The sequence below is a fragment of the Phyllobates terribilis genome, unplaced genomic scaffold (assembly GCF_046119375.1).
Source record: "Phyllobates terribilis strain yellow unplaced genomic scaffold, ASM4611937v1 Scaffold_4__5_contigs__length_816908805, whole genome shotgun sequence".
NCBI lineage: Eukaryota > Metazoa > Chordata > Amphibia > Anura > Dendrobatidae > Phyllobates > Phyllobates terribilis.
In genome coordinates this window covers 427,195,096-427,204,849 of record NW_027362764.1, presented here as the reverse complement: position 1 = coordinate 427,204,849, position 9,754 = coordinate 427,195,096, and positions in this window count along the sequence as shown.

Below are 9,754 nucleotides of genomic sequence, written 5' to 3'. Positions count from 1 at the left end.
GAAGAGGCCGCGGATGCACAAGATGGGGCAGACGGTGGTTGGCCCAGCCTGCTAGGCCGCATTGTAGCACAGTGAGCTTCCCACTGCAACTTATGCTTCATATCCATGTGACGGTACATGCATGAAGTACTCAAACTATGGATTTTTTGGCCTCTACTTAGCTTTTGGTGACAAATATTACAGATAACACGAGTTGGGTCATCCTTATCGATCTGAATAAATGCCCAGGCTATGCAAGGCTTAGAGCCCATGCGACCTGAAGAGCCACTACGACTTGTGGTCAGAGGCGGAGTTGTGGTTGAGGATGCAGTTGTTGACGTGCTTCCAGTACTCCATCTCTGTCCAGGAAGGCGCAACCTAACCTCGTCGTCAATAGCATCTGTGACGCCCCGCTGCGCTTGGTATCACAGATCCTAGAAGAGTGTATTGATGGAATCCTCCACAAGAGGCCCCCATAAACATTCACACATCTCCACCTTCCACCTCAGAACAGCAGAGGGAGCCCGTTAGGGATATAAATAGGGAAGGTGGAGCTAGGCAGTTCAGTTCCTCTGAAGAGTTCCTGCAGTAGAGAAGCCTAAGAGAGGTCAGTCTGCAGTGGAGCTCAGTCTAGTCTAGAGAACTCAGTTAATAGTTTAGCAGTGGAGCATGAGGCTTCTGCTAGCTAGATTCAGGGAGCCCAGATAGAGCTTAAGGTGTGCCAGCGTCATAAGATCGGTGAAGCGCGCAAAGCTGCCGTTAGTGTGTATAGCCTATTGAGGGCCCGAGTAGGCCGAAGGCGAGTGGCGAGTTAGTACATAAGGGGCAGAGGAGCTTAACCAGCTCACCCCGAAGCATTTACCGGACACCGGATCCGAGCTTACCGGGATCTCTATGACCCAGTAAGGCATAACCGGAATCCCTGGAGAACTACAAGTCCCAGGATCGCTAAGGTGCTGATACGTAACAGAGCCAGGAGACGCTTAGGCCCCGCATACTGGGAGCGTGAACTTCAAGAGAAGGCCCTACCACAAGGTCAGCCAGCGCAGGACAGAGACAAAGTTAGGCCTAGCTCCAGGCAGGTCAGAAACTTACTGCGCAGAGGCAAGAAACAGGAGGCCCTACACCCGCTCATTGGGGAGGATCCTGATATGCACCCTTCACCCTACAGTGCTCCAGGATGTGCCTGAATTTCCTCCAGTAAAAGGTACTGAAGTGACTACCGTGTCCGTTTCCGTTCTTGCTCTGACCCAGCTGGGTCTCGCCTGTCCTGCATTCCCCCTGCATACGCTGCCCTGAGACCTAGCTCCACCTGTGGGGAGCTATACCATCGAGCTGCCTTATCACGGGCCTCAGTGGACTGCTGCAGCGCTGGTGCTTCTCACCAGATACCACAGGTGGTGCCACAAACTCTTATAAAATTAACAATTATCCACCCTTTTAAAGAGTGACCCCAGGGTACGGGCCAGGGAGCCGACCACCGCGACATCCCAAAGGCCAGGCAAAGGCCCGGGTGACCTCATCGACTGGCTGACTGTGGGTTGACAGTAAGTGGGATCTCCAACCTTGTCATCATCACCCTGTGTGTTATCACACCCGTCGTCCTCAAAGCCAACCTCTTCCTGCCCTGACCGAAAAGTCAAGTTGTCGCTCCAATCAGGTATTTGAGTCTCATCATCATCTTCATCATTGTCTCCACCAACAGGAGTTACAGTTTGGGAACGAGGGTCTACATTATGCTCAGAACCTTGTTCATCTGGTCCTGGATCCGACTTATAAAGATTCTGGGCATCAGTGCAGATCATTTCCTCGTCTGGATTAACAGAAGCTCTGGGCAGACCTCCGTTTCCCAGGCTATAGTATGAGTAAACAGCTGTGCAGACTCAACCATCTGTGTTACCCCATACTCAGACGGGCAGCTGGAGACTTGGGAGCTGTGAGGAAGCAAGTGCGATTGGGGTGACACCTCTGAGGACTGGAGTATTTGTGATGTTGAAGTTGAGGTGGAGGAGAGCCCACTTGAAGGAGCACTTGATATCCGCTGAAGCAACTGCTGTTTTTGTGCCTCATCTGGAATTTGTAGCGATGGGCGTGTCCGTAACAAAGGGATCGTATCACATTGTCCACGAAAAGAAGTCGACATGTTAGTTTGGCTGGAAGATGGTCTTTCTTCTGCAGATGTTACTCCCCCCCCACCGCGGGGGGCTCGACCCACCAGCGGACAGGCACCAGTATTAGGAGAGGGGGGCTGGCCGTCAGGGTCCACCGCGGCTCTGGCACAAACCCGGCGACACGGAGGTGGCACGGGCAGGAACGGACTGGCTGTGTCGGCTTCTCACTTTTTGGATTTTAGAAGGGCATGACATGCCTATATCTGTGTCTCCCCCTTCTTTTACTCCTCCACCTCTTTTATTTTCGCATGACTATATGTACTTGTCACTTTTCCATGTGTTAGTTATGTCTTCTGAGCAGTTTGTCAGCTTTTGGACACCTTTGAAGCTGTTTTCTATGTGTTTCTATGTGTTTTTGTTTGTCTGCCATTGGTTTTAACAGTGTTCGAAGGTGTTCGACGAACAGTTCGACGAACAGTTCGGCGAACACACGGGTGTTCGACGAACCGAACCGAACTCGAACACTACGGGGGTGGCTCAACACTAGTCACAGTAGCTTAACAAGACGCTTTTAATGCCCCTCGGAAAAGTGGTGGAGGTCGCAGTAGCTTAACAAGATGCTTTTAATGCCCCTTACAAGAGCCATACAGTACAGCATCTTAAAAACATTATTCCCATTATTGGGGAGTGGGTCTCCCACCGTCTTTGCTCATGCCTTCCAAGCAAAAGCTGACAAAAATAAGGACGGAGGAACTTTCAATAATGGCAACACGGACCACGGTCACCCAGATGGTATAGTGGTGGTGGAGGCTGAAGATAAGGAGAAGAACATAAAACAGCCGAAATGAGGAAGTGTATACCCATGTGTGGGTGTGAAGCGGTGCATGTGAATACACCTCCCGAAAAAACACAGTGGATTTGACTTTATGTTACTCTGCTGTCATTTGGTGGTGATGAGAAGTCTGGCCCAATCTAGCACTTGTTAATTTTGATAAGGGTCAGCTTGTCAGCATTGTCAGTTGACAGGAGAGTGCGCTTATCAGTTATAATTCCCCCAGCGGCACTAAAAACACGCTCAGATAACACGCTAGCGGCAGGGCAGGCCAGGACCTCCAAGGCGTACAGAGCGAGTTCATTCCAATTGTGCAGCTGGGATACCCAATAATTAAAAGGCACAGAGGTATCACGGAGGACGCTGGTACGGTCGGCAAGGTACTCCTTCACCATCTTTTGAAACTTTCCGCTCCTTATGAGAGTACCCCGCGCCTCATTGCCTGTAAGCTGGGCGGGTCTCAGAAAACTGTCCCAGAATGTTGACAGTGTTCCCATGCCTCTGCTGAATTGGAGTTGCCTCTCTCTCGCTTGTACGCCTTGGTTGGTCAAAGAACTGTGACCTCTGCTGCTAGCGTGTTCAGATGGGAACTTTTTTAACAGTTCTGCAGCAAGGGCCTACTGGTACTGCCCCATTTTTGAAGACCTCTCCACCTCAGGAATAAGAGAGTGAAAGTTCTCCTTGTAGCGGGGGTCTAAAAGTGTCACCAACCAGTAATGACTGTCACCCAACATTTTGACAATGCGAGGGTCACAGTTAAGGCAGCTTAACATAAAGTCAGGTATGCATGCCAGACTGGTAACGGGCAAGACTTCCGTGTCCTCACCTAGATAGCGAGTGACCATGCTCTCCTCCTCCTCCTCCTCCTCCCTCCTGTCCTCAGGCCACTCACGCTGAACCGACGTTATGACAGTTGTACAAGGTACTACCATCTACAGCGCATGATACAAGCTCCTGTTCTTCCTCCTCCTCCTCCTCTCCCTCAATGTCCCCCAATGCATGTTGGGATGAGATGAGACTGGGCTGTGTGTAATCGACCGCTACGGCTTCTTGATCCATCTCATCATACTCTGGCAGCATTGCCTCCTCTTTAATTCTCTGCAGAGAGCATTGCAAAAGACAGACAAGTGGAATGCTGACGCTAATGATGGCGTCATCGCCACTCACCATCTGGGTGGACTCCTAAAAGTTTGTGAAGATGGTACATATGTCAGACATCCAGGTCCACTCATGAGGTCTTATGTGTGGAGTCTGACCTGTATATTCATGGCCTTGTTGCAGCTGGATCTCCACAACTGCTCTCTTCTGCTCACAAATCCTTTGCAACATGTGGAGGATAGAGTTCCAACGTGTGGGGACATCACACACCAGTCGGTGTGACGGAAGCCCCAAACGCTGCTGCAACACAGCAAGGGCGGCGGAAGCTGTAGCCGACTTGCGAAAATGAGCTGACAGGCGGCGTACTTTGACGAGCAGATCTGGCAACTCAGGGTACGATTTAAGAAACCGCTGAACCACGAGGTTAAGCATATGAGCCAGGCATGGTACGTGTATGATCTCGCCTCGCCTCAGAGCCGCCATCAGGTTACGGCCATTGTCACACACGACCATGCCTGGATGTAGGTTCAGCGGTCTCAGCCACAGATCTGCCTGCTCTTTCACAGCTGTCCACAACTCACAAGCAGTATGAGGTTTCTCACCTAAACTTATGAGTTTCAGCATAGCCTGTTGCCGCTTGGCGGAGGCAGTACTGCAGTGCTTCCAGCTTGTAACTGAAGTGTTGATATCTGAGATGGAGGCTGAACATGAGGAGGAGGAGGAGGATGATGCGCAGGAGCTGTACACTGTGGGGGCAACTCTGACTGACATAGGGCCCTCAATCCTCGGTGTGGGGAGGATGTGTTCCGTCCCAAGGTCTGACTGGGTCATGGCTTCGACTATGTTTACCCAGTGTGCCATCAGGGAGATGTACCGTCCCTGGCCACAAGCACTTGTCCACGTGTCCGTTGTCATGTGGACTCTTCCTTTAACTGCGTTGTTGAGGGCACGGCAGATGTTTTGGGACACGTGCTTGTGTAGTGCGGGGATGGCACACCGGGCAAAATAGTGTCGGCTGGGGACTGAATACCGAGGGACGGCCACCGTCATAAGGTTGTGGAAGGATTCCATCTCCACCAGCCTAAAAGGCAGCATTTCCAACGCAAGCAGTCGTGAAATGTGCGAATTTAGGAACATGCCCTGTAGGGCGTTAGCTGTGAATTTCCGCTTTCGTTCAAAGGTCTGGGATATGGACAATTGAACGCTGGGGTGGGACGCGGACGTGGACGTTGATGCTGTTTCTTGAGAAACTGCCATAACAAGTGAAGACTGAGAGGAGGAGGCATCTTTGCATGCAGTATGGACAGGGGATTGCCTTGCACACACAACAAGGGGTTCTATTGCACGCACAACAGCGGAAGAAGCAGTGGTGACACCCGCAGACACTTGTCGTGGACCCTGGGGTTCGCCCCACAAAGTCGGGTGCTTTGCTGCCATGTGCCTGATCATGCTGGTGGTGGTCAGGCTGGTAGTTTTGTCACCCCTGCTGATGCTGGCATGGCAGGTGGTACAAATGGCCTTTCTGGGGTTATCAGCAGAGTCTTTAAAAAAATTCCAGACTCTGGAAGACCTACCGCTTGTACTGGCAACGTCCTTCGTGTTGGTGTTACGGGGAACGGTTGCCCGCCTTCTGTCTGCGGCCACCACACTGCTTCTTCCTGCCTGTTAGGGTACTCTGCCTCCCTCCCCCTGTGTGCTGCTGGCCTCACTCTGCATGTCCTCCTGCCACGCTGGGTCAGTTGCTAGATCTTCCATTACCTCATCCTCTTCCACTTGTGCACCACGATCCTCCACCTCACTTCCTAGCAATTGTGGCTCGTCATCATCCTCCTCTTGTGACAAATTGCCAGCGTCGACTTCCTGTGGCCGTGGCTGTTCAAATATTTGGGCATCGCTACATGGGATCTCCTCTTCTACCACTTCAAGCGGAGCAGGCAAGGGGCTCAAATCTGAAAATGGACCAGTGAACAGCTCTTCAGAGTGTCGAAGTTTGGGATAAGATGCTGTCTGACGACACTCGGCATGGTGGGAGGAAGGAGCATCAGGGTGAGGAGGAGTATGCGGTGAAGACTCACGGCTACTAAGAGTCGACCGTGTGGAAGAAAGGCCGGAGGTGGTGGTGCCCAGGTAACTGGAAGTATTATCTGCTATCCAATTAATAACCTGTTCACACTGATCAGTTCGCAATACTGGTGTTGTTCTGTGCTTCCCTAGTAATTCGGTCAAGAAGTGGGAGCAAGAAGTTGTGGCTGTTGGTTGTGGCACATTTTTACCTTGGCTACGGCCCCGTCCTCTGCACGCACCATCACCAGAACGTCCAATTCCACGTCCCTTGCCACGCGCCTTGCCCATTGTACAGGAAGTAAATTAGCTTACACTCACACTATCAATGGAAAAAGGGTAACAAAAAGTGGATTAGAACCGTGGAAGAGGAAAACCATAGTTCTATTTCTCTGGCCTACACCCGACTCTTTTAAACAATCTGAACAATCAGGGAGAAACTATTACTGTTTTTCTTGAAGGAAAAAATACCAAAAGCTGAATAATAGAGATTTCTTACCGTGGAACAGCAAAACCACAGTTATAATTTACTGGTGAATACCAGACTTTTTAAAATATATATATTTGCGGCTGAACAGTGAGCGACACACTGAAACTTTTTGTTTTAGATACAAATGGCCCAAAAGTGGATAATACAGAGGTTTGAACCGTGGAACTGCAAAACCACACTTGTATTTCTCGGGAATACACCAGACTATTTTCAACAGATATATTTGTGTCTGAACAATCAGGAGAAACTATTATTTATTTTTTACTGCAAAAAATGCCAAAAGCAGGATAATAGAGATTTTTTACCGTGGAACAGCAAAACCACAGTTATAATTTACTGGTGTATACCAGAGTTTTTTAAATATATATATTTGTGTCTGAACAATCAGGAGACACTATTATTTATTTTTTTCGGCAAAAAATGCCAAAAGCAGGATAATACAGAGATTTGACCCGTGGAACTGCAAAACCACACTTGTATTTCTCGGGCCTACAACAGACTATTTTAAACAGATATATTTGTGTCTGAACAATCAGGAGAAACTATTATTTATTTTTTACTGCAAAAAATGCCAAAAGCAGGATAATAGAGATTTTTTACCGTGGAACAGCAAAACCACAGTTATAATTTACTGGTGTATACCAGACTTTTTTAAATATATATATTTGTGTCTGAACAATCAGGAGACACTATTATTTATTTTTTTCGGCAAAAAATGCCAAAAGCAGGATAATACAGAGATTTGACCCGTGGAACTGCAAAACCACACTTGTATTTCTCGGGCCTACAACAGACTATTTTAAACAGATATATTTGTGTCTGAACAATCAGGAGACAATATTATTTATTTTTTACGGCAAAAATTGCAAAAAGCAGGATAATACAGAGATTTGACCCGTGGAACTGCAAAACCACACTTGTATTTCTCGGGCCTACACCAGACTATTTTCAACTGATATTTTTGTGTCTGAACAATCAGGAGACACTATTATTTATTTTTTACGGCAAAAAATGCCAAAAGCAGGATAATAGAGATTTTTTACCGTGGAACAGCGAAATCACACTTCCGTCTCTCTGGCCTACACCAGACTATTTTCAACAGATATATTTGTGTCTGAAAAATCAGGGCGACACTATTATTTTTTTTTTTTACTGAAAAAAATGCCAAAAGCAGGATAACAGAGATTTTTTACCGTGGAACAGCAAAACCACCCTTCTGTCTCTCTGGCCTACACCAGACTATTTTCAACAGATATATTTGTGTCTGAAAAATCAGGGAGACACTATTATTTTTTTTTTTTATGGCAAAAAATGCCAAAAGCAGGATAATAGAGATTTTTTTTACCGTGGAACAGCAAAAGCACACTTCTGTCTCTCTGGCCTACACCAGACAATTTTCAACAGAAATATTTGTGTCTGAAAAATCAGGGAGACACTATTATTTTTTTTTATGGCAAAAAATGCCAAAAACAGGATAATAGAGAACTTTTACCGTGGAACAGCAAAACCACAGTTATAATTTACTGGTGTATACCAGACTTTTTAAAATATATATATCTGCGGCTGGACAGTGAGCGACACACTCAAAATGTTTTTTTTAGATACAAATGGTTCATGGAACTGCAAAACCACACTTCTATTTCTCTGACCTACACCAGACTATTTTCAACAGATATATTTGTGTCTGAAAAATCAGAGACACACTTTTTTTTTTGGGGGGGGGGGTGGGGACACCAAAAGGTTAATAAGACGGATATTTGTACAGTGTGAAGGAGGAAAAAAAAAGAGGATTTAGATGAAAAAAAAAGGATTTTTCCTGCCCCCGAGACCTGGAGCTAAGTCCAGCAATTTCAGCAACAGTAGCACACAGGACTGTAATGCAGCGTTTGCTGGTATAAGCACTGCGTCTCCTATACAGCCTGCCTGCCTGCCTGATATCTGTGATGGATATTAGTCCTGAGAAGGACTGTTTGTTTGATCTGGCAGCCTTTACAGACCCTACACTAACTATTTTGCAGGACATATCTCTCCCTAAATCAGCAGTGCTGTCCCTACACTGTCTGATCTGGAGCGACTGTGTCCAAGATGGCGGCGCCCGGTTTTAAATACTCGAGGTGACGCCGTGCGGCCAGCCAATCACTGTAATGCCTACAAACAACATGGCTGCGGCATTACAGTGACTGTCTGGCAATCCCTGCATGTTCATTGGCTCTGTAAAGAGCGCCAAACATGCACGGCGGAGACCCGAGCTCCCGCCCGAGTAACCCGGAAATGCTCGGTGCTCACCGAACATCCCGAGTAGCATGAGTACCGAGCAGTGTCGAGCATGCTCCCTCAACACAAATAAGAACTTGTAATAAACATGTCTTAAGTTTCAAGAAAGCAGATTCGCTGTGTCAGGACAGGACAGATAGGAAGCATTCACATGATTCATTTGGTACATCGGCAAAACATGCATGCACCAGCTTTGGTGATGGTGTCATTGAAGTGGAGACATTAGGAGTGAGCAATATATCTAACCATTGGATTGTTGAGTATGCACACTACTCCACTGGGATAAAAAACTAATAATGTGATTTGAATCCTTGATACTTGTCCTGTGATATCAATGACTTGGAAAAAGGGGAAAAATGTTGACTTGATGGTAAGATAGATTTAGGTAGCTTACCAGTATCAGTAACCCACTGGACAAGATTACCTATTCACGAAATATAAATAAAAAGCGGACAAATAGATTGATCATATAGCCTACAAGAAAAACACACTTATACAGAGAATGCAATATTTATTAAATCACTATAAAAGCGAATATAAATGCATTAAAAATAAATAAAATGTTCCAAAGAAAATTCAGCACAATGAGCGGGTCTCAGGAGATTGGAATATTGCTGGTAATTAATGGGGAATGAATTAGAAAAAATTGTCACAAAAATGTAATCAAACAAATATAATCCATATAGATAAAGTGCAAGTGCATAAGTATATATAATCATGATCCCATTAAGTCAATAAATATACATACGTTTAAACTTGATTTATAAAGTGCAATTCAGAGGCCATCTAATAAAGAGAATATCGCTATCTGGTTAATGAATAAATAGCATTTAAATGTAAATAGCCATTGTTGACCCATACCCATGTTTATAATTTCCTTGAGTAACATGGGGATTGAAGCTGTTTACA